The sequence below is a fragment of the Cygnus olor genome, chromosome Z (genome assembly GCF_009769625.2).
Source record: "Cygnus olor isolate bCygOlo1 chromosome Z, bCygOlo1.pri.v2, whole genome shotgun sequence".
NCBI lineage: Eukaryota > Metazoa > Chordata > Aves > Anseriformes > Anatidae > Cygnus > Cygnus olor.
In genome coordinates, this window is record NC_049198.1 from 52,676,967 (window position 1) to 52,701,935 (window position 24,969).

General features: G+C 41.3%; 1 long non-coding RNA gene across 1 annotated transcript; it reads right to left on the bottom strand.

Annotated features, from left to right (window-relative positions):
* Positions 1-21,213: 21,213 nt before the first annotated feature.
* LOC121061939 lies at positions 21,214-24,763 on the bottom strand. Its single transcript, XR_005815342.1, has 3 exons — positions 24,582-24,763; positions 24,380-24,465; positions 21,214-21,905 (listed from the first exon to the last, which is right to left on the bottom strand). It is a non-coding gene; the product is annotated as an uncharacterized LOC121061939 (long non-coding RNA).
* Positions 24,764-24,969: the final 206 nt, after the last annotated feature.

Genomic DNA, 24,969 nt, shown 5'->3' on the forward strand with positions numbered 1-24,969 from the left:
AGACTAAGCAATTCTACTCAACAATCCTTTGCAAGTAGGACAAACACACATGAGCAATCTGTAGGGTTCCCTGGAGAAAATTCAGCTAAAACTGAGAAACTTGAACTGGTGCTTTGGTTCCATGTCACACTGGGAAGAAAGAACTGGTAGACTCAGAAGCCTGCCCGCTGGTCTAGTCCCCTGTCCCCGGAAAGGCATTCCAACTGGGGAAAACCACGTGATGAGAACTGTGGAGCCCAGTTTCTTCTGTTTAACTGAATGGGGTATTCCTCAGGGGCAAAAGCTGCATAAAGCTGTATGCTGAGATGGAAAGACATGCACAGAAGAAGATCACTTAATGATTCACATGCCACATACAAATTTGCTGAAAGAGCTGTGACAGTTTTTGCTCCACAGGTGAGTTTTGGGGGAGTCAGACCCTAGCAAAACTAGCAAAACTGTAACGCTTAGCATGAGAAAAGTGGGCCCTGAACTGAAAGCCCGACATAGCAGGCAAATGTAGGCTCCTCTGAGCCTTTGGAACTGATAGAAGTGGTGTCATGCTTCTCAGCATAAAGGTCACAGTGTGCAGCAAATAGATTCACTGCCCTCATGGTAATGAGGATTATGAGCTCAGTCAGTGAGAAGAGATGCTGATAAAACCATGTTGACCAAGAGCAACTCTACCCTTTTCACTTCCCATCCTGATTCCTCATTAATTTCAGTTGTTTCATATTTTTTCACTTTGCTGTCAACTGGGTCTTCATTAGACCTACTATATGTAATTTTCTGCTGTAAACTGAGTGATAACAATGAGATATACTGCCATTTGATTTCAGTCTCTCACTATTTAATGAGTCATATATTCATAGCATATTTCTGCTTCAATAGATTGAGATGCACTGATTTCTCTTTAGCATTGTTAGCTTTTGCACCCTGGCATTTTCAGGAAGTTTATGCCATGATGCAGCAGAAAAGCTGAAATTCAAGAGCTGCTTTTACTGTGTACAATCATTGTTTAGGAAAGATAGTTACAATTCTTGAGCGGGGTTTGGTCAGAACAGCTTGTTAAAATCTGAACAGGGAAAGATGTTTGTACAGGTTGTAATCAGTATTTCATAGCTTCAGACTTTTTTATACATATATATATATATATTTTAGAGATGCAGATGCATGTTTACTTTAGAGTCACCTCTTAAGAACCCACACCTGATATAACGGGGTGCCTTTGCTTTGATTTCATTGGCTTTCCACTGTCTTGAATGTGACTGTGAATCTAGAAATGCATACATTTCTCTCTGATGACTCACATTCATTTCCTTAGCTATCTTCCAAGGATCCAGTCAAAAATAAGGTAAAAATTGCTTTTCTTGCTCTATTGAAAGCCTTAAGTGCTAGGCTGGATAAAAAGAAATAGTCTTCAGTTCTTTAAAAACCTCTCTCTTTAATATTTTGCCTGTGCCTTGCCCAGAAAAACTGTCTGAAGAACTGACTTCATCTGTTTCAGATGAAAAGGTACAACCTTCTCCTGACATGTGGCAGTTCAGAACAATACCTGATGGGGCTGTCTGTCATTTGAGACAGGACACCTTCCTACTTAACAGAGAAATAAAGAACAAACATTTCTTTGACTGATCCAGATGACTGGATATGGTAATTTCATGGTGAATTGCTGTCAGTTATGTTCTCTTTTGATCATTTTAATTTCCTTTTAATAAATTGCACGGTAATAGCTTTATCACTTCAGTTTCCTTCTGCAGATTGGAAAGTTTCACTGATGATTTCATTCTTTGACTTTGTGATTCTCCCTTAGACCATTTTACCTTGATCTGAATTTCTCCGGGAAAGCTCACTTGAACCAGGAACAGAAGAATATTTATTATTCATTCTGAAACATACTGTCTCCTTTTAATTTCGTAGTCTCAAGAAAACTTTTGTCAACTAGAGGGGATACATTTTTAAATACGTTAACAACCCCATTTTTGATGAGCATTTACAAAAATGTTTCTAAGTGTACCTAAGTGTACTGAACACTACAGGTGTATTTTGTTGTCAGTGTACATGGATTATTTTTTTTTTTAAGAACACTTAAGCAATGTATTTCTGTTTAGATTTATTCCTGCATGTGACTTAAAGAAAATAACTCGTTACACAGTTTTCAAGTTCATGCCCACAGGTCAAACTGTAATAGGTCAGTGACATTTTTGGTTGTTGAAGAAAATGAAGCTTTGAAAGAAAATGAAAAATATCTCTTATTACTCACACACGCAAATGTTCCTTCCAAAATAAATGCCTCTTCACTAAAAACATTTCTATCAAAAGTGTGGCTAGTCTGCCCCATTGATAAGGGACTTACTCTCTTGCCCACCTCTCAATATTTGTACTATCTTTGCATATGTCATTTACTGCAATCTTAGAAAACTCACTCCTGAAAGAAGTGGGGATTACCCACAGCCTTAAAAATGACTTTCTGACTTGACCTGTAGCGCTTTGGTGATGTACACAGAGAGAAGTAGAACCTTTCCCAAAGAGTCTGGGAGGGGGGAAGAAAAGGTCTGCCTGGGGTAGACTGAGAATGACTGAAGGGAGGAGTACTGGAAGAGGAAAGAGCAAGATAAGACAAAGAAAGCAAGAAAACCCAGAAGCTCTCTTGAAAAGAGAAAACCAAGGCAAGGCGAGAAGAGGGAAGAGTAACAGTGCAAAAAGATAGTACATATGTCAGAGAACATCTAGGCATCATGGTTCACTTTGACAAATATTAAGCAGTAAGACCTCCCCTGGCAATGCAGGGTATCCTTCCCTGTCCATCTTGGAGGCTCTGAAAAGCTTCAGGGAATATACACCAAACAAAATCAGGGTAAGACTTAAACACAGGTTGACCTATCTAAACATTTGATTTGCTCCTCAGGTGCTGAAATAGACATCCAAGATTTCAGCTGGACTCTTCTGAAGCTTCCACAGGGTTAAGACATTTGCCAGAGTACCCTCAGTTTTGAACAACGCACCTGAAGCACTGTGTGCTTCAACTCTCAGACTGGCTCTGAGGGGCTCTCCCTGTGTGTAACTCCTCTCCTTTGGTTTCTCTTCAGCAGTGGCCAGCTGCTCAGGTACTGGTACACATGTGTCTGTGACACTGCAGCCTCAAATGACTATGACAAATAATGGTCACATGTCTGAATACACGCCCAATGGGGAAAGCCTGTTTACTGCCAGTTGGTTCATAATGTTCAGTGGGATCTTTATAAACAGCTCATACCTTTGGAAAGAAACAATCTTTCCATATCGCACGTGATGCTCGTGCTTCATAGAGGGGCTGAAAGCCTGATCCAGCTCTGCTTATGACTATCATAAGCTTGCATGTGCTCTTTCAAAAAAGATTCCTGCAAAGCTCCTTTTTTTTTTTTTTTTTTTCTTAACCAGTTAGAGCAAACAGTGCTCTCATTGAAATTTTCTTCTTCTGAGTATTCCAGCTGTGGGAGAATTTAGCAATTCCTACAATTAATTTTGTTCAAGAAAAGATGGGTTTAGAGTTGTCCCATCATTTGCGGACTCTCACAGTTCTCATCTGAAAAATCTTTGTATTTTTCTTGTCATCTCCCTTCATACTCCTGCAGTAGTAACTGCAATTATGCTCTTAGCAGTTATGCTTCTGGGAAGTTTTTATCCACGGCTTTTAAACTCAGCTGGAAGTGTGGCTAAGCTGAAGTATACAAAATTGCATCATTCTCCATGAAATCGCAAGACTTGTTTATGATTTGTGACTCTAGCAGTTGTTGGGATCGTATTATTTGACTTATGGTTTTAGAACCCTTCTGGTATTGTTAAGTCATGTTATCTACCATTGTGCTATAATCTTGTGGGCCCGGGAATATTGTACCTTTTATGGAATTGGAGGGTTTTTTTGTGTATTAATGGAACTCCAGCAGCCTTAAGAGAAAACATCAAATCTTAGAGAGCTGTCAGTAGTGCTCAAATTTCCCTTCTGGTGTTCCAGTCCTCAGAGGTCACAATGAGTCTGAGAATTTCCCTAAGAAAACCTGGTCCTGGGATCTCAAATAAAAAGCTTGAAATAAATAGTAAAATGTATTTTAATAGTTGTCATTACTGTTTTAAGTGAAAGTGATCAGATGTTTGTTTCTGGAAATGTCTGTGTGTGTGTTATTTATCATCACATATGTTCCTGGACCGGTTTTCCTTGACTACTGTGAGAAAATACTTACATCTCATACACCCTATATCTCTACTAACGGGCCACCAACCTGCAAGAAATCCCAAATATCTGCTGCAGATCTGAAAGGGACAATACTGTCTCTTGTGCTAGACAACCTTTTGAAATACTGGTTTACCTCGCAGGGGCCTGTCTTCTGCCTATGGAGGGAGACACTTTTCCATGGTACTTAGCAACTTTTCACTTAAACCAGGTGCAGATATTTGTTCATTGACGCCGGGACTGGGCAGAGTTCCTGAATGCCTCTTCATTCACTCCTGCCTAGCTAAGGACCATGACTCACTGGTCCACACCAAGAAGCTCTGCATGCACATGCAGAACAACAGCCATTTGTAACTGCTTGGCATAGTACCTTTTTAGTACAAAGTACAGTACAGAGAAGGAGAATGATCAGAGGTCTGTGATAGCTTTGGGAATGAATAAACAGACTGCTACTACCAGGAAAAATAACAAGCAGATTTCACTGTGGAAAAGGGAAAACTAAGAAGGCATGACAGATAGGTGTAAACTCATGCTAAGAAGGGGATATGACAAAGGTCTCTAAATTCATCTGTGGTGTGGAGCAGGTGAATAGAGATCGACTTTTCACCATCTTTTCCAAACAAAAAGTAAGGGTCAACACATGAAATTAGAAGGAAGCTGTTTCAAAGCAGAAGAATTGATTCTTTACACAAGTTACCATTAGTCAGTATAACTCTTGATGTTGTGGCTGTAAAAATTTTACAGATGTCCAGAAGGCAAGTTGACAAATTTATAAAAGAAAAATTCATTGAAGTCTCTGACATATAAAAGACATCTTTACTGCCTGTGGAAGTCTTTGAACTGGAAATTGCAGGTGGTTAGGAAAGTATTTTCAAAGGTAGTGCTGCATGCTTGCACTTATGCTTTCTCCAATATATGTTCTATTGTCTACTGTTACAGACCTGGGCTAAACGATCTTTTGAGTTAGACCAAAAATGGCCATTTTTATGTTAAAAGAAGAGATGGTGTGCATGATTTTGGAAAATCACTCACAAAGATTTCCATGGTTTTGTAGCTATCTTCAAGTTCCAGAAAGTGGGTATCATTTGCTGCAGTCATACAACACAACACTCTGGTCTCTCTTACCACGTTGCTGAATGTGACTATGTGATTGTGGTTTGCTTAATAAAAACGTTATTCTTTGTTCCACTCTTCAAAGTAGATTTAGGTAGAGAGGTATCCTGCTCATTCTGCTACCTGAACAACTTCCAGGTATGCATAAACTGGCATAACTAACCATCAAGTACAGATGGGAGAAGGTCTACATCTGTACTGTTTAGAGATTCTCTAGCGTTCTCTGTTCTGCCTTTCTTTTGCAGAAGGCTGTCCAGAGAAGCTGTCTATCATAGAAGATGAGTGGTTGATGAGGTTTTTGTTCTTGCAAACGCTCACAGTGGAGTCTTATCATAGAAACATTTCCCATGCTCACAGAATTCCTTTGAAAGACAGGTGTTTTTTATTTATTTTTTTTTTTTGTTAACTACCATGCCTTTAGATAAGTCTAAACTGTGAAACTGAGCTTTTCTTCTCCTGTCATGCCTTTTGATGTTTCTGTTTCAGTTTTCTAAATGTTTTGCTGCTGTCTCCAGGGATCGAGACTTGCATTTATTTTTTAATCTCCAGTGACTCCAGTTTTTTCCTTTGTGTATTTTATTTGCATTTTATTCTTTCAACCCACCGCTCTACTTCCAGTGTGAAAGGGTCTCTTCTGCCCTTATAAATCCATTTATGAATTCTTAACCAATTTGTAGTGGGTACCGAGGATATGCAGTGCACTTCTGGATGTATGACACACCAGTGAGGTGCTTCCTCTTTCTGACTTAAGCCACTTAGGCCTCTTGTCAAAGGAGCTTTAGGGATCCATTATCAATTCATGAACAAAATGATTATTCGTGCCCTCTACTGTTTTCCTTGGCTAATCCATCTGAGAACCTTGTGCTTTTTAGCACATGTATAGGAAGGTGTGGTCCAACATCCTCAATATTTTACAGCTTCAGGAAGGCTTGTGTTTGGTGGGGATGCCATAGACATGCCATCTCTAGTTGACCGCCCATTAAAGAAGATAAATAACCAGCCCCAGTTTCCCAAGAGGACTGGCTCATTGGTGTCTGAGTATCAAGTGTTCCTGGAGAGGAAGAAGCTAGATCCAGATAGCTATGTACTCCTTGAGCCATGGAGGTACAGTCCTGCTGGGGAGTAATAACTCAGGCACAATGAGGGCATACCATCAGAGCCAAGAAGTAAGCTTTGCAGTGTCTTCAACCATTCAGTGTCTTCATCCCCACATACCCACAGCACCTTATTGTTGGGCTAGTCTGACCTCCCGATGAGAGGACCTTGAGTTTGTCCACAGACCTCACAGACAGACAGACAGACTTAATACAGGATTAACCAAAGCTGTGCAGGTCACTACAGTGGTCTAGAGCTCCACAGAGCACTATGGTCAGACCTTATCAAGGCTGAACACCATTGGCATTTAGTAATAGTGACGGACATTAGGACCAGCTGCCTAGCATTCTGGATATTTCATCACAGACAAAAAGACTGTTCTGAGGCTGTATGATTATAAGAGATTTGAGTATGCCTGTGATGCCAGTAAGCACTCCTCAGAGTCTGTGTTGGCAAAAATTTTCTTGGAAGAAGAGTTGGTGTGTCCAGTGAAGTGGTGGGGTCACCATCCCTGGTGGTGTTTAAGGAAAGGTTGGACGTGGTGCTTAGGAACATGGTTTAGTGAGTGACATTGGTGGTAGGGGGGTGGTTGGACCAGATGATCTTGAAGGTCTTTTCCAACCTTAATGATTCTATGGTTCTATTATTTAATGTCACAGACTGAAATGTACAGATCTCCAAACCCTCCTATGGTAGATTGTCCCTGTCTCCACATACAGAATTCACTGATGCCCACTAAGCCTTTGTGCTGCTCCCAAGGCAGTGGGAATGCTGTCTTATCCCAACTTCTGTGAGGAAATTCATCTCTACTCATCCAGTAATCAGTTGTCATTACTTTTTTCACAAAGCACATGAGGTATGTCCCATAGTAGAAGCCAAACATGTGTCTGTCTTTCTACCTCTGGAGCATCCATGACACTTAGGAAGGTTCAGCCAGCAAAATACATGAATTTCATTTTTTAAGCAAGAAGTCTTAACTCAAAAGTATATAACTGCCTCCAATATTTCTACATTTTCTTTTACTTGGAAGGACTTGAAAGTGAGCTTAGTACTGAGAAAGGAATGGAATGTGGGTACTTGCTGAGTACTCCATAAAAGTGAAGGCTGCTTTGGATATATTAGTGCATCCTTCAAAGTGCTCATAACTTACAGCAGCCCTGCTGAAACAGGGAATTCTCCATGGAGTCTCTCTGCTCAGAAAAAAGAGGCAGTTTTATGTACCTCATTAGGATGCTTAGGGGATGATTTACATATAAAATCTGCCTTGTTGGACAGAAGCAACACAAGGTGGGGATATTTTTTAATGATAAAAACATCCAGACACAACATCCCCAATGTATTTCCACATAAATCTTTGTATTTACAGTCTGTTAGATCATCCAGGAGACAGAATGAATTGTGTGAAAACTTCCCTTGCTAAGTTACTGACTCCAAGCAGAATAAGGAATGAGTATTAAATCAAACCAAGGGAAACAGGCCATGCTCTACTATTAAGACCTCTTGAGAAAGGTGGGTCAACAAATCTTGGTTTAAAACCAAGAAAACAGAGGAATCTCTGTTGTATTTGCATGGTTTATGAGACCTCTGAGGAGATTCATCTTCTGTTGTAAGTGTGGAGGGCATGAAAGTCTGTGTGCACACTGAGTTAAGACTGTTTCCATTTTTTTGTGACATGGAGAAATAATTCAATGAACATTCATGTCCACCTTGCCGTTCCCCTATTGCATAATGTCCATGGGAATAAGAAGTAGTCCCTACTTTTTGTTAATGCTGTTTAAAGACCTGCCCTGGCTGTTCTAATTCATCCTCCTTGTCCAAGCCTGGTGTATCTGGCCAGAGGACAAATGCAGGTCTATCGCCAACATTATAGCAAGTGTTGCAAGCTGTCTGCAGGGCCGGGAGACACAAGGAGTTCGAGAAACACTTACTTAACTCTCAGGACAAGCATAGGTTTTTTATTCCATCTCATGATATTTGTAGATGTCTCAGCAGATGCACTGTCATTCAAGCTCAGCCAGTTCTACCAGAAGCTCTTCACTGCTGTAACTTACACATCTTTATATTAAGAATAGCTTTGAGAACAGTAAATGCAAAATGTTCAGAAAAAAAATTCTGAAAAACTGCAGAAAACGTTCAGTGTAGGTGAAGTATCCCATTGCTAAAAGTAAAAGCCAGAAGCAAAAGCTACTTAATGAGAACTAACTACATTTATCTTTTTTTCTTCTTCTTGAATTTATTTATTTATTTATTGGTCTGCTTGTTTGTTTGTTTATTTATTTTATTTAAAGGATGAGGGATGTCCAAAGTTACACTCTTAGCATTCCTTTGCAGGACACTTTTCTTTATCAGTTCCTGAAAATTTCTTTTGAGAATGGATGTTGCATGTGAACTCTCATGCCATTAGTCAGTTTTGAACCCAGTTCTTGCAGAAATTGACAGCTGCTTTCTTCCAGCTGACAAACTTACTTCCTCCATGTGTTCTGTCACAGCAGAGTTCATTTAAGCTTGATAAACAAGCAGTAAAGTACAATTATGTATGTGAGCAGCTGATAATGTTGTAAACCTGATAGGGATCATTGATTTGAGATTAGCTTTTTAATTCCCATGACTTGTTTGGCTGGTGAGTGGTCGGTTAAAATCTAGGGAAAGAAAAGGAACAAAAGCTTGTACCCAGTTCAGGTGCACATGCAGTTTTTTGACATGCTGATGGCTTACTATTTTTTTTTTTTTAATTATTATTCTAGGTGGAATAAAGTGGAAAGATTAAGTTTGCCATGGCTTTTTCATAATAATTCAGTGAGCAGCAGAAGTTTGTGGTTTGCACCTTCATATTGCTGGTAGGAGGTGGATTGAAGGTGCTGATGCCTCAGTGTGTAGCTGCTTGCAAAGGTTTATCTTGCTCGCCCAGCTGATTTTTCTTTCTCATCCTGTTTGTCAGGGTACAGAAGTGCTATTAATCATACATTGGATGAGATATTACAGCAGTTCCTAGCTCCCTATCTCTCAGCACAGATGGCATTTTTCATGAAAAAAGTGGATAAATATCTCTGCTGACCCCAGATGAGGATGTCCAGGAAAGCAGGGCTGTGTGTATGGTGTGCACAGTATGTTTGGAAAACCTCAAAAGAAAGACTCAGAAGAATCGCTAGCTTTTATTATGATAGATTTTCCCTGGAACACTTATCCTTTTTCTCATTCTTTATTTTATTCCATTGTTCATGCTTCTTTGGAGAAAAATAAATAAATAAATAAATATATATATATATATAGTAATTACTGATAAAATCAGAGGTGCTTGGTGGTAGAATGTGAGGAGGTATGGGGCTGAGGGGATAGGGAGGGAGTTAGAATCCAGTCCAGATACATTGAAAAAATCCAAATTTCTTTAGTTTTAAGAGCCAGATTGTGCTCTGTGGCAGTCATGATGGAGAGATCATGGGCTTGGAAGCCTGTCAGCAAAGAACTGACTATTATCTTTAGAATGAAGAGAATGTAATGATTGTGGTACTGATAACTGCCTTTCAGTTAACAGACTCTTGCCACCATTTGCAAAGACGAGTGTCCACAGGTGCTCGTGAACTCTTTTTCTTCTTATTATTATTTAATTTACAGATAAACTTTGAGCAGCAGCTAATAGAATATTTTGAAGATAAATTTTTCTTTGGCCATTATCAGGCTTTTTGTTGTAAGATGTACCACAGTACTTGACAAACAAGGAAGTTATTTCCAGATTCTTGTTTGAGTGTCTTACATGGATTTTGGACAAGGCAGATGTTTTCAGTAATTGATAAATAGATGCAGGCAAGGCACAGTGGAGTCTGTTCCCATGTTTGTTCTGCATTGCTGTGGTTCCCCTGTTCCTGGCTCGTAGTGAACTTGGGTGTGTGGTCTGCACTGCAGTAAGGCATTTGGATGGACAAACCTCTTTGTGCTTCAGAAGTGGTTCTTCATGCTTCTGGGCTATGCTCCTCACCAAAAGCCTGCTTCCCTAGGGATCTGCTAAAATAGGCTCAAGCTATGCCTTGTAAGAGGCAACACTTCTGTGCATGGTGTTCACATGCTGCCAAGAGCTTTACCTCGCATGACACTGAGAACTGCTAGAGGGAGCCATTTGCCCTATTTCCACTGATGCTTGGGGAATAGCTGCTGCTGTGGTCGCCTGAGATGCTTGGAGGCAAAACCTCTTGAGCTTCCCTTTGGAGCAGGAAGGAACTGTTCTTCCTTGGCTCTCACATCACCAGCTCTCACTGTGTGACCCACCCTCTAGGCCGACTCCACAGTTCAAATTAGCAGAGTGCTGAGAAACAGCCTTTAGCAGACTTCTGTCTTCTGGCCACTGTCTTCCTTGGTGGACAGCAAGAAAATTTCAGTTGCTCTTCAAATCCGGCTTCTTTTTCCTCAGCAAGGTGATTTCCATTCAGGATAAAGCTCTGGCTAGAAAAGATTGGAACAGAAAGAAAACAAGCATCTTGGTACTGGAGCAAGCTTTACGGGAGATTAGGGTGCATGAGCACATCACAGACCTTAACACCACAACTCTGGTTCTGTGTCAAGTTTCTCCTACAGAGCAAATGTCTCCTCTTCTCTGTTGTTCAGACGAGTCCCTTTCCTTTAGGTTTGCTCCTATGGACATGGTGTGACCATCTACAGCATTATCTTAGGTCCGTGTTCAACGCTAGTACTAGCACAGCTACAGATTGCCCTTCTACTGGCTCACATCTGACCATGGAGACATCTTAGGTAGGTTGAAAGAAAGGGGCCAGGAGAACAAGGTCTGTGTTGGTGAGCTCAGCCTGGGACATGGAGAATGGAGGGAAGAACTTGGCATTTGTCCCTCTTGAGTGGGAAATGTTGATGGCTTTCACTTGGGGAAGAGATGCTTGTTCTTCACACTATCTTGCTGTCTGCCTGCAATTAGCCAAGCAGAAACTCAATATTTTCACAATAATTAAAACTGTAATATATCACTCAGAAAGCTCACAGAGAGTAGGCATCCCAAAGAAAAGCATCAAATGAGTCTGTGGGATTCCTATTGCTAGTTCTTAGTAGATAAATGAATGGCTCCCGTGAGATGGATAATGTGATTGCAGACAGATTTTTGCTGTCTGTAGGGAGATAGGCACTGAAAAAGTTAAAAAGCCAACTGTAGTACCAGTGCTTTTGTCTTCTCTCACGTAGCTGATGAATATTTTGACATGTGAGAAACTGCTAAAATTGGCAGTGTCTGTGTCTTTGTGGAAAGCTACATCTGGCATCTGGTGTTTTTAATTGACAAAGATAATTTTTCCTTTCAGTGCTATCCCCTGTGTCTCTCACTCTAGAACTAAATGCACAGATTGTGTTTTACTTGCTTGTGGGTCATCACAAAAAAAAAAAAAAAAAAAAATGTTGCCCAGGCCAGCCTCTGCCCCCAGCAAAAACATGCATCATAGATCTACATAAAGAATGGAAGTTCAGCAGAAATCAGCAGGCTGGTTTTTCTCTGTGAACATGCAGAGGAAAGGAAGATGAGATCCTAAGGAATGGCTTGCTCTCCCAACCCTTGCTATAACAGTGAACTACTTTTTTTCTTGGTACTCCATGGAATCCTGAAATGAGTGTTCCCTTCCAGAGATGCTGCTTTCCTCCTTTTCATACATGTTGATGGACGCTTTCTTCCTTAGATATGTAGAATGAGTTCCTGTGACTTCAGTGGACTTTGTGCAGCAGAAAATTAGATTAAGGTAATAGAATAGAAAAGGTCACACTCCCAAATGCCTAAGTACCAGAAACAGATGTTTACAAAAGCCTGAAAACTTCAGATACATTTCACAAAGCATTACTTTTAAATACATTTACAAATAAATTTTCTGTTGATGCATTTGATCCAGTTTCTGACAGCTTATTTAAATCTCTTAAAGAATGTATGTTAGTAATTTTTTTTTTTTTATTTAATCATTGATAAGCATAAATATTTAGTGCAAAAAATATACTGATTTTCCTCCCCAGCACCTCCAGCCTATTTAGGTTTGCATATTCATGCTTCATTATATCAACAGATTGTTCCAGATGAAAAAAAAAAAAAAAAAAAAAAAGGTAGAAACACATCCTTCTGATTTGCTGCTTATATTGCAACGCAACATAGACATGAGTGAGAACAGAACTCCATTGTGCAAGGTGTTGAACATACAGGGTAAAAATGAGCTAAGAACAGAGAAGTCAAATGAGTTGTAATTAGTTCTTCCTGGGAAGGAAACAAAGTTATGCAAGAGATTGCAGGGTAATGGCTGGCAACATCATACCATGTCACTCTAGTTAGCATGTAAATGTGACAGTGAGCCTGAGCCAAAACCTTAGCACTGCTCTTGAGAGATCAAGATCTCTGCCGCCTTCCTGATCCCTTTCCCCAAGCCATTTTCCAATTCTCTCAGCTCAAAATTTTGTCTGCACCAGCAATTGCTTTTGAATTGGTTCTCACAGAGCCCATATATCAGCCCATATACCCCTGGGAAATTGCTCAGTAATGCTAAAACACTGTGAAAAACTGGTCCCCAGCACATCTGATTTCAAGGAACTGAAGGCATGGTATAGGCACAGACCCAGTGAACACCTCAGGAGGTGCTCTGCCACAGAGAAATGCCATAACTATATCTGTAGCTGAGTTTTGCTCCAGCAGTGTGTCAGCAAGATCATCTCTGCTGTTTTCTTGTTTATCACTCATCAGACCCTTCAAAGACCGAGGCTGCTGGAAGGAACAACTTGCACTGAGGCAGAACAGCTGTTCTTTGCTTATTACCTGGGTTGCTGAGTCCCACAGATAGCTGGTGGGAAGCAGGTGAATTGTCATCTTTCTGTGACTTGCTACCAGGTCTTAATACTGTGAGACATATTTGGGGCCCTAACAGCAGATCCCAGCAATAAAAATTTTGAAGTGCTCCAGGAGGCAGAATGAGGCTAGTTCCCACCTGCTTGTTTTCCTTTCAGCTTCAGTTTGTGGAGGTTTTTCCAGGCTATTTCCCTTGCTCTGTTAGACCCGATCAGGCAGTGTTGTGAGAATTACTACACAACAAAACACATCTGCAGCACAGCAGGCTAGGACATTCAGACATGCTCAGACAGGCAGATGATGATGTACTAACTTGCTGAGGCTTTCAGGTGCACACGGAGCTTTTTGTTTTACATTCGCTATCAATTCTGGATAATAAGCTGTGCAACTCCCCTCTGATAAACAAAAGTCAATACCACATGCAGGACACGGTCTCCTGTGTACACAAGAAAGTGGAAGGCTCTGCCAGCACCAGGACCTGGCTCCAGGAGCCTGGGATAGGGGAAAGTGGTGGAAATGACAAAGGAAAGTGAGGAATAACAGACTACTTTTCTGTAGGTCTTCAAGAGCATTAGAACAGCTAGGATTGTGTTATGGGTCTGACAGCATCCACCTTAGTTCTTCCCTCCTCCGTAGTGCCATAGTTTTGAGAAGACACATAAAATTCATGAGAAAGATTGGAAAGGACCTCTGGAGATAGTACTCCAGGTGTGGCCTCGCCAGTGCTGGGCAGCAGGAAAGGATCACCTCCTTTGACCTGCTGCCAATAGTTTGCCTAATGCAGCCCAGGATATCAATAGCCTTCTTTGTGGCACGAGCACATTGATGATTCACGTTCAGTTTGGTGTCTACCAGGCCCCCAGGTCCTTGTCAGCAAAGCTGCTTTTCAGCTGGGTCGTCCCCAGCAGAGGAGGGTCCTTCAAAGAAGGAAAGCTGGAATCAGTCTGGCCAGAAGGAAAGTCACTGTGACTCAAGCAAAAAGTGTGCTCTTGTGTTTTAACCCCTGCAGGCAGCTGAGCACCACACAGTCACTCACTCACCCCAGATGGGTTGGGGGAGAGAATGGGAAAGGTGAAAGTGTGAGAACTAATGGGCTGAGATAAAGACAGTTAACTAAGTAATGCAAAAGCCACATGCTCAAGCAAAGCAAAACAAGGAATTTATTTGCTACTTCCCATCAGCAGCCAGGTGTTCAGCCAATTTCTGCAAAGCAGGGCTCATCACACATAACCGTATTGGGAAGACAAAGGCCATCACTGCGGACTTCCCAAAGAGACATCTTTTTGGCCAGTCTGGGTCAGCTGTCCTGGCTGTGTTACCTCCCAGCTTCTTGTTCGTGTGTAGCCTCCTCATTCACAGGGCAGCATGAGAAGCAGGAAAGTCCCTGGCTCTGTGGAAACACTGCTCAACAACAACTAAAATATTGGTATGTTATCACCACTGTTTTCATCAAAATCCCAAACACAGCATCATACAAGACTCTGTGAAGAAAATTCACTCTATCCCAGCCCAAACCAGGACATGTACTCTATGGCTGACGCTTCCATGACATCTCACCTGACACGATTAGCATTTTGCTAGGCACTCAGCATCTGGGCTGATATTCTTCTATGTCAGGTGTGTGAATGCTCCTTAGAAAGTTTCAGCTAAACCTGCTCAGCTGCTGAACAGGACTCAGGAAAGATTTATTAACAAATTCCTGCCTGGTATTGGAATGAAACAGACCTACCCTGGTGAATAGAAGGGAGGTTCTATTGAAAACTAACAAACAAAAACACATAAAAGCATGAAGTGGGTCTGAAGGCAAGACCAACTGGATAAGCTAGTGAGAAACTAGTTGTTTATCTGGGGCTTGTAGGCAGCAGCTACCCCCACTCTTCTGTCAATTAACAGATGTATCAGCAATGACAAACACAGCCTCAGACATTGCTTCCCAATAGTGCAAAATATTTTTCCAGGTCAGCATACCTGACACTGGTTTAGCAGTTGAAACAGTTATAAAAAATAAACAACACACCAATTGTGGAGCAGAAAGGAAAATTCCCATGGAGTTAAATTTGAAATCTTGTAGTTATTAGATTAAAAGAAGTGTTGCATTTATGAATAATACAGAGTTTCTCGTGATTTTCTTCTTATGTTCAAACTAATTAAGGCAAGTCACTTTCTATCCTCTGCCACTACTCCATGTCTGGATGGAAATCTAAAAGATGAGCAATTCACAGAGAAACTTTTATTGATTTGTTCCCTGTGTTCAACTTGAAGCCATGGTTTGCTGTTAAACCCTATTGTCCTCTAATCTCAAAATTATTAGAAGAATAATCTAGTACATCTGTATATATTGTGTATTCTGTACTGTGCAATTGTTCTGGTCTAATTATGATGGGTTATGTTTGACTGGTACATGGGGCAATGGTAGAACTGCTCTCCTTACAGCAAAAGAAGGTTAATCTACCTTACCTCCTACTGATATAGGAGGTTGTTATTTATTAGCACATTAACAAGGAAAACAAGGTGATTGCAAAGACAAGTTGTTAGCCAGAAAACATAGAACTGATCCTGTCTTCCTCACTGTTTTTCCCTTCCTCATCATGAACATGAGATGTCTTATGCACTGCTTTCCTTCTCCACTTGTTAGTCCCCAGTTCTCTTTCATGAAGAGCAAACATTCCCACTTCCTTCTTCAACCCTGTGTGACTAATCTAATTGCCCACTGCCTTCCAGAATAGGGAGACGTAGCAGTGTGGAATGAGGGAATATGTGTCACTTTACAAATGGCTGCCAGAAATTAATTTATGGTGTTGCAGCAACAACAAAACCTAAGTGGTAGCCTGTATATCTTCTGCTTAGCTAAACATTCACTGTGTTTCCTGAGTCTTCAGCGGAAAAGAAAAGTAAAGCCACAGCTAATGTGCTGGAGGAGTGGATAAGTGGCATTAGTTCTCTGCCCTAGTTGCAGGGAAGGTGGGCTGGCAAAGCCTAAGAGGGAAGTTTAGCTCTCTTTTGCCAAGAATGGCTTATTCAAGATGCAAAGTGACACAGCAATCAGTGTGATGGGTCGTGACAAGCCTAGCAGACTAAAAATTCTCAGGAGAGCTGCTGTGGCAGCTTCAGGGTTGTAACATTTGCCCATTTGCCTGTTCTGCTTCTGTTTTCTGTGAAAGGAAAAGTTCATTCAGAAATAATAACAGCAAGAAATTTTTCCTCTATTCCAGAACTGCAAAGTCTCATTATGCAGTATTTATCAACAAAACACATTCCTCATTATGTTTTTTGAAAGGATGGCTCTATTCAAAGATGAAGGGGAAGAAAGGCAAAGTCTGGTTTCTGGACTTGAAATAATCCTCATAAAAGGCAGATGTTATGATCAGACTCAAATGGCCTGAAACCATCTCTATTTTTATGACATTCAAGCAGTCAGCTTGTCTGCTTTAAATTCCACACCCTTTAAAGATGAAATATATTATTTTGGTGCACACACTGGCTGCATGACTCTCCATCCATTATCGTGTTTTGCAGGCAATGAGTTGCACATAATATATATTGGATCCAACTGGGCATTGGATTACACCATACTGATCAATTACACAAGCAGACTGCATAAAGGGCTGTTGCCAGCTAGAATGCACGCACAACTGACACTACGCAATAGTCAGTTAGCATGTGTCTTATAGGCTATTCAGGGACATTCTGGTCTCTCTGTGGAGTTTTCAGGCTCTTTTACTTGGATGAGTAGCCAACAAATGGCTGATAGCATTTGTCAGCTTCCCCAGAAGTTTCATTCAGGTTGCACATGGCCTTCACCTTCACTGTGCTTCTGCATGGGGTGTGGAGGAAGTGGTCACTGTGTTGTGGAATACGCTGTGGAATAGCAACTCAAGTGAATCTTGGCTCACAAAGCTGAACAGAGGAGGGAATCCACTCACAGTGGAATCAATTAACTATATAAAATAAGCAGCATCTATCAACTCCTGACGACAAAACTGTACACAGAGTGAAAAAGCATCAGACAAGAAATAGTGGAAATTGTCTCTAATAAGAGAAATAAATGGAAGTAGCAGTTAAAGAGAAGGGATTCCTGGATAATTTTGCTTTCTCAGTAATGGATAACAGAAAGGGGGCTGAGGAACTTCTAAAGAGGAACTTCCACTTCTGAAGTGGAAAGCCATTTCCTATCCAATACTCTGCTCTGCAGCCTGTCTCAACATCTTTTTTGAAGTTATCAACAGGGTCCACAAGGACAGTGCTATCCTGTGAGATTCCTAGTCTCTTTAAATGATCATCCCACCTTCTGTTTCTAGCATTTGGGCAAGCATGGAGCTGTTGTGCATCTGACTGCAGGGACTGAACTTATGAGCAGAGCCTGCCCCAGCCACTACTACTGTCAGCATGGCTCAAAGCCTGCAAGGGAACACTTATACCAATAGGGCCAGAATGTATTTTCCCCATGAGAGTTACTGCTTGGAGGCAACAGCTGTTCTTATTTGAGTCTCTAATATGGCAATATCCAGGTATCTCCCCACCAACAGAGCCTTTGGACTGAACCCAGACTTTCCAGTCAGAGGGACAAGAAATATTTTTTTAGAGTTTCTTTCCTTCCTGCTCTGTTGGGCCACTAAAACTGCAGGGAGGAAGTCTGCCTTGAGGAGGGAAGACTGAGGTGGATGCGGTAGTGTTTCACTGCTGGAAGGGACAAAGCCTTGTGGGGTTTTGGAAGTGAATTCTCTGTGCTTGGACAGCGCCCACCAGAGAGCCACTCCACAGGGTGCCACATCCATCATTTACTCAGTGTTTATTTCTAGACCTTTCAAGGCTTGCAAGGAAAAGGCCACTTGCCTAAGCATGGTCTCCATTTTCTGCAAGTGGATGTCGGTGGGAACACGTGGAGACACTCGCTCCCAAAGTTCAATGTTCTCTTTCTGCAGAGTGTCCAAAGTAACCCTGGATTTTGCTGAAGTGAAGGCTGCTACATTTTCAGCTTTCTGTTCATGTCCCTCACACTGTCCTGCTGAGCTCTGGCTAGAGAAGAAGGGCAGAGGAAAGTGAACAATCTTCCTTTTCCTTCAAGTATTGGTAGTTCTTGGCAAAATGGTAGTAATATAATCAGCACCATTATTTCTATGCTGATGAAGCCGAGCAATTGCAGCTCCCTGGCATACCAGGAAAACGCTGCTTGTTCTTTTTGGACTGGTAGTGTTCTGCCAGACTTACTCTACTCCCTTTCCCTATTAAAATGCTGTGGATAGATATCAAAACTGATTTTCCTGGGTCAAAATGTTTCCCGAGACAGAAGATGTCAGTTTCTGGGACAAATGATTAAAAAAATTAATAACAATTAAGAAGGCTATTGGTCTGGCCATTCCTTATGAACATTTCCTGCCTGCTATTTGCTTGTTCATTTTCTAAACCAGACTGTTACTTGAGCTTAAGTCTGCCTGCAGTCTTCCAATAGATTGTTTTTTCTTCTTTGTTTTTCTTTTATGTCACCACCAACTGGAAAATTTATCCAATCATTGTTGCTTGCAGATAGGTTTCCCTCCAGACTGTTCCACCTTCTCTGTCTCCTGCCATGTGATGGGTGAGGCCACCTGAATGTTGCCAGGCTGTCAGAAGAACTGGCATGAAAATGAATCATCCTGCTTTGTTCTCTACCTCTAGGAAAGCCCACATCCACCTTGGAGAGCCTCTCCTCTCTCATTTCAGTGTTCCTGGCTTTCTTTCTCCTGATGGAAAGCGTCAGAGAGAACAGTTCTGTTGTAAAGAGGGGGCTGAAAATTTTCTTTTTCTCACATTTTTACTGAGATATACACTAAGAGCTTATCCTGGGAGAGGTAAGTTTCAATCCTGCTACCAGCCATCGGCTCCCTCAGCTCTCCTGCAATGGTGTTCTTAACACAGCATCCTTCAGGAACTGGAAACAAATTGGAGTGTTGTGTGGGATATGGCAGCAAAATAGGACACAGGCAACAGACGGCAGTTCAAGAGGACTGGGAATTAAATCCATTTGACTCCTTGTAAACCATGCTTGCTATCTGCAGGATGATGTTCTGCAAGTCTCTGAAAATGCTCCTCCTGGCATGTTTGACACAGAACAGAAGAAAGAGTCTTGACTTCTGTCTGCTGTGTCATGATTTTCTGCAAGTGGTTTTCTGTACCTTGGTCTGCTGTTTACAGCCTCTGAGCTGTGGTCCAAACAGCTGGGAGAGCTGGCAATGGTGAACCTTGAGTATGGAACAGTTTGTGTTGACTTAATTAAAGAAAGCCTAAGACCTCATCCATGCTCTCTAACTGAGGCTTTCCTGACACTCATTTGGAGCTGGTTACTGATTGTGCCTTGTGCTAGCCATGAGGACTCTGGTCTCCTTCAGGAAGCTCCCCATGAGACACAGCATGGAGAGCTGATTTGGGAATCTGCTTTCAAGCTAAGTTGTGAATTGCTTAGCCCTCTCAAAAAGGGAGTGTTTCTGTGCAGAAAAATGGTGAGGTCCTGAGGGATGGTCAGAGTTGGTGGTGCTGGAGAGCTGAGAGCAGCCTCGTGGATGACGATGGACTGAATCTCGGTTGAGATGTGCTGGGCTTTCACTGCTACCTATACAAGAGGCCTCAAGTTAGCATATGGGTTCCTTACTGTCAGAATGCTAAAATTAAATGCACAGAGTTTCCTCTGTGTCTATTGTTACTGTCCTGTTCTTGTATTTTGTCTGACCTGAGTTGCACAAGGTTGTGCAAAATTCTTTGGGGAAGACAGGACGACACACTAGTTGTGGTTGTCCTCTCTTCTATTTGCAGCTGCAAAGAAATCACTGCTGAACATTACATGAACAGTCTCAATCTTCCCTGATGGAAGAAACAAAGCAAAGCTGCTGGGATCTCTGCAAATTCAGGAAAGGGGAACATAATCTGTTAACTATCACACAAAGAAAAGAACAGATGTTCCTTGCACCTGGTATTTTTTTCTACATTTGCTATAGAGTAACAGACCATTCATCTCTCTGATGGCTATTTCTAAACAGATGAAGTATGAGCTTTCAGCTGTTGTAAGTTGTATGGTTGTGATTTGCTGTGTAAATAATAGTGGTTATAAATTTTGTACCCCCTTTATTCATCCTCAGGGAAACAATTTGTTTACAATCATTATTTAACCAATAGTCTTCCTCTCCTGCATTGATGTTAGCAGAGAATTCTTCTGAAAGGACACCCTGACTTCTTCCAGAAAATTCTCTGTACCTTCACTTCAGTGCTGTGCAGGAGAGAAAATGGCAAGAGAAGGTTATGCAGAGGGGTCCCTTTGTATATTCAGTGAAATTATCATCTGAAAGCCTCTAAGTAATGGGTCAGTGGCAAGAAACACCTGTGTCATTCTGCTTTACAGGGTTCTCTGAAGGAAGGAGTCCACCAGAAAAAAGCTTCTTGGATTTCGTTCATGGAGAAAGACAGCCAAATCGGGAGACTGGAACTGCCAAGAAAAGAGACCAGCAGGAGAATTCATAACTGTTGATGAAAGCAGGAAGGGATTTTTTTTCCCTTCCTTCTGTGGAATGATATTCAGTTATGATATATATTTCTCTGCTGGAAAAAAAAAAAAAAAAAGTTCAATCCAATAAGAATAAAGTCGAGTTGGAGAGTTATATACTACTTTTCAATGCTTTTAATCTCCCTCTTCAATGAGGAACCCTGTGATGGGAAATAAAGCACTGCACCAAAGAGTGTTAGGAAATTACTGTTACAAAGGGACTTCTGTGTCAAGTCTTAAACCCAGGGCCAGACTAAGAAAGCACATGTTCATCTGATCATCTGAATGGGTGGAAGCTGAGCTCCACACTGCTCAGTGTCTCAGCTGTATTTCAGGTGACCTTGAACTTGTGCTTCTAACAATTGCTTTCTGATATTAATTCTTCAGTGCATTGATCCTGTCCATCAGATGCAGCTAAGTATCTGCTCCAATGTGGTCTTAACCACAGGGCAAGCTCTGCTCTGGTGCCTTCAGCACCTCCTTCCCCTCCTTCTTCTCTGATCTGGGGGTTAGCAAGGCTATTTCTTGCCTTTGTTTTCCTCATGTCTCACAGCTTTTTCCCCCTTCTTTTATCTATTTTCCCTGAGGTGCCACCATTTTGGCTGCTGGGCCCAGCTGTGCCCTGTGGTGGGGCCATTGGAGCCGGCTGGAGCTGGCTGTGTCCGGCACGGGGCAGTCCTGGCATCTCCTCTCAGAGGAGCTCTGCATGCTGCCCCAGCTGCCACAGCCTTGCCACATAAACCTGGTACATGCCCTGCCTTGCATCTGTGAAACTGGGTTGTTTTAAAGGTATGTGTTCATCATGAACTCTTCAGGAACTTCCCTTGCATCAACAGAGTTCCTCACTCCAAAATTGAAGTAATATTGTCATAAAACCAACAAAGGTGGACAATTTCAGCACAGAGTCTCAGTCTGACCCTTGATCCTTCTCCATACCACACTGAGATTCCTCACAATGACTACACTCTCTGGCAATGTCCAGCCACTTCTAGGAAAGCAGGGCTGCAGCACACGTACTGATTGCTTGGGAAGACAGATGCCATAACCATGAACATCACACCTTCTTCCTACTTTAACCTAGTGTTACAGCTGAGCACAACCTTCCATGGCACAGGGTACCCCTTTGGTCAGGTGAGGTCCTCTGTCCTGGCTGTGCTCTGTCTCCAGCCTCCTGCCAATCCCCAGCCCAGTGGCTGTAGGGACAAGTAAGAAACAGAGGGCCTTGATGCTCTGCAAGCACTGCTCAACAACAGTTAAAACACAGGTGTGTTATCAATGCTGTTTCAGTCACAACTGCAAAACAGGGCACCATACAGGCTGCTATGACAAAAGTCAACTTCATAACTTGGTCCCAGTCAGACACAGTCAAGCAGTAAATCATCAGTAGTCCTACTTCCTATGCCTGAAAACAGAGCTTTGCCTCAGAAAGATAACAGGTGCCCTTTCACCAAATAAAGACTGATATGGGAGCACTCTGACTAACTAATGCTAATTAATATGTATAAAGAGAAATGTAGATTTGGGGATAAGTTTTATCTTAAATTTTTCAAGTTAAGTTTTTCAAATCCATTGTTGGATCTGAAGGGGTAACACTGCATGAAAAGAAAGAGAAGATTTTGTCTAAAAAAAGGCCCCACAAATTGAACAGAGAGTGGCTCAGTCATGTCAACTCTTAAACAATAAAAAAGTGAGCAGTTTCATAGCTGGTTGACAAATGGAAGAAACACGACTGAAATTTTCCATGAGAAAAGTGATATTTTAAAAGGAATCACTGTGTCCAGTCCCTCAAATAATAAAAATGTGTGCATTGTAACTGTTCGCAAAATGCGATGCTCTTTGGAAAGCTGGAGCTGTCTGGCTGTCCCATTTCTATAGGCCATGGCACATTCATAGAGTTTTGTGAAATGTATACTACAAATGTGAAATTACAATGTTTATAATGCTCTTTTTCTACAGCCATTGTAAATTTCTCTCCTTTCCCTGGTCATATGCCAATTGCAATGTAACTTTGATTACTCTGCAAGCCAAGATGAAAGCGCATCTGTTTTGCAGGCAATGAGCCAATGTCTGTCATTAGCTGCAGTGTTCTGGTCAGGATTAATTGCTGCCTAAAGCTGGATAGTCCCTTTCTCCTGAAGCACATCTCCATAGTTGTCTGTGGCAGTACAATGGGGAAAGAAATGGCTTCTCTATCTGCAAAACCATAGCCCATCAGGGTGCTTCTGAGACAGAGGGGGGATAGGTGGATAGGATTAGTTATGAGTTTTCTGGATGTAAAATAAATGTGGATGCCTAGGGCAACATCCAAAGACTCATTCCTCACACTGACATGGACTCTTCAGTGCTGGAGCTAAGAAAGCATCTGCTCAGTACTTTGAGAACTGTACCTCATGCCATAAACTCTTTTTTGTTCCATCACTCTTCCTGGGCTGCCCCTGGGGAGAGAGGTAATAAAAAAGGTGAGAATTAAAGAAAAGTGTCTTTAATGTTTTTTTATTTTGTGCTCTAAGTTCTGCATGCAGTAATACTGAGTGTGCCTCTTCTGTATGCTTAACATACAGGATTCATGTTGAGAGGCATAACGACAAAGGTATAACAACAATAATGTGACAAGGATATTCTGTCTCCATATACATGGTGTTCTCCGCTTGACTAGGAACCCTGTCACATTTCTGCCCTGCTGCCTGTGCCCCTTGATCTCTCTGGGAATGCCACATTTCCTTCCCCAAGGTAGCTACATGCAGGCTATTTTTTTCGGAGTTACTTCATGGTTTTGCAAAGGGCAAGTGTTTGACATGTGGCATAGATCGTAAATGGGCAGACATTAAACAGAGCACAGCAAAAGCCCAAGTTTTCAGAACAGTAATTAAATAATGTGTCCTTGTGATTTGTGCTCAGTACCTTATATATCAAAGACAATTCCATGGTAGGCTGGCAGGAAAGAGAATTGCTGGCAAGCTAAGGTTAAAACTCTGAGCCATGTAAGTCCTTTGACGTATCAATTTCAGCAATACAGTTTGCCTTCAAAACATAGTTCCCTTATTGTAATTGATACAACTGCAAACTTGTAATTGTTTGGTTCATGTAAAGCTGGGATAGCTCTATTGTTTAATTGGTAAAGCAATCTCAGTCTGAAAAGATACGACTCTAGCAGGAACTTTATGAGCTGGCACACTTATTACCAAAAAAAAAAAAAAAAGCATTGATCTTCCAGACAATGATATACCAGACCTCCATAAATGAGTTGTTTATGGAGCTGTTTGCAAATATTCTATCTGAATATTTTTCTTTCCAAACAGACCACCTCATCAGAATAAAAACTTTACAAAAAATGTCAATTCTGATGAATTTTCCTTGAAAAGGATAGAGTACAATGCTTTGATAAGGTCAACCCTTTTCAGAGTAAGCTTTTGATTTTCTGTTTGCAGTGATTTTGTATTGATTTTTTTTTTTTTTTGTAATACTAAGGACAAACAGTTCATGTTGAAATGCATCATTCTGATGATGCCATAGGATTTGACTTATTCTGAAATAGTTCCCCCTTTTCCCCAAAAACATTATTTTGAGGGGAAATTCATAATTACTTTTCTTTTTTTTTTTTTTTTTTTTTTTTTTTTCCCCACAGTTTCCAATTCAAGAATCTGGTATTTCTCATGTTCTTACTCACCCAAATAGCCAAATTATCTCTATTTAGTGGGTGGACGTGGACATTTTCTCTCTTGTCATTTCTTGATCACTGGTGTTGTAGTCTTCCTAGCTAATGATCAAGGAGAAGTCTGTACTGTGAGCTTTCAACTCAGACAAGTGTCTAAAATAACCTCAGCCTTACTGTACCACATGTAGTACAAACAGAGGGTAAAGCCACAGACCTTGCCCCAAAGCGGTTATGTCCCACAGTATAGCATTCCCTTCACCAGCCTTCACCAGCCTCTTTTAGGTTTTATGTGCTTTTTTGGTTCCTTCCCTGGAAATGAAGCCAGAAAATGATGTTCTCAGAACATCTTAAAGAATACCGGTTGATTCATTGTCTTCAATTGATAACAACTGAAGACAAACATGAGTCAACACGGAAATGAGGTACTGGAAAAGGAAATATTGTAAGGGAAGTGGAACTTTCCCTTTGGTGCAGCAGTGTGAAGGACTCACATTAAACTTATTTTGGCATCACACTTCACAACTTCTACCATGGGATTCCGTGAGTGGAATCCTGGCAAAAACATTGCTTATATGATGGATTTGATATACTGAAATTAGATT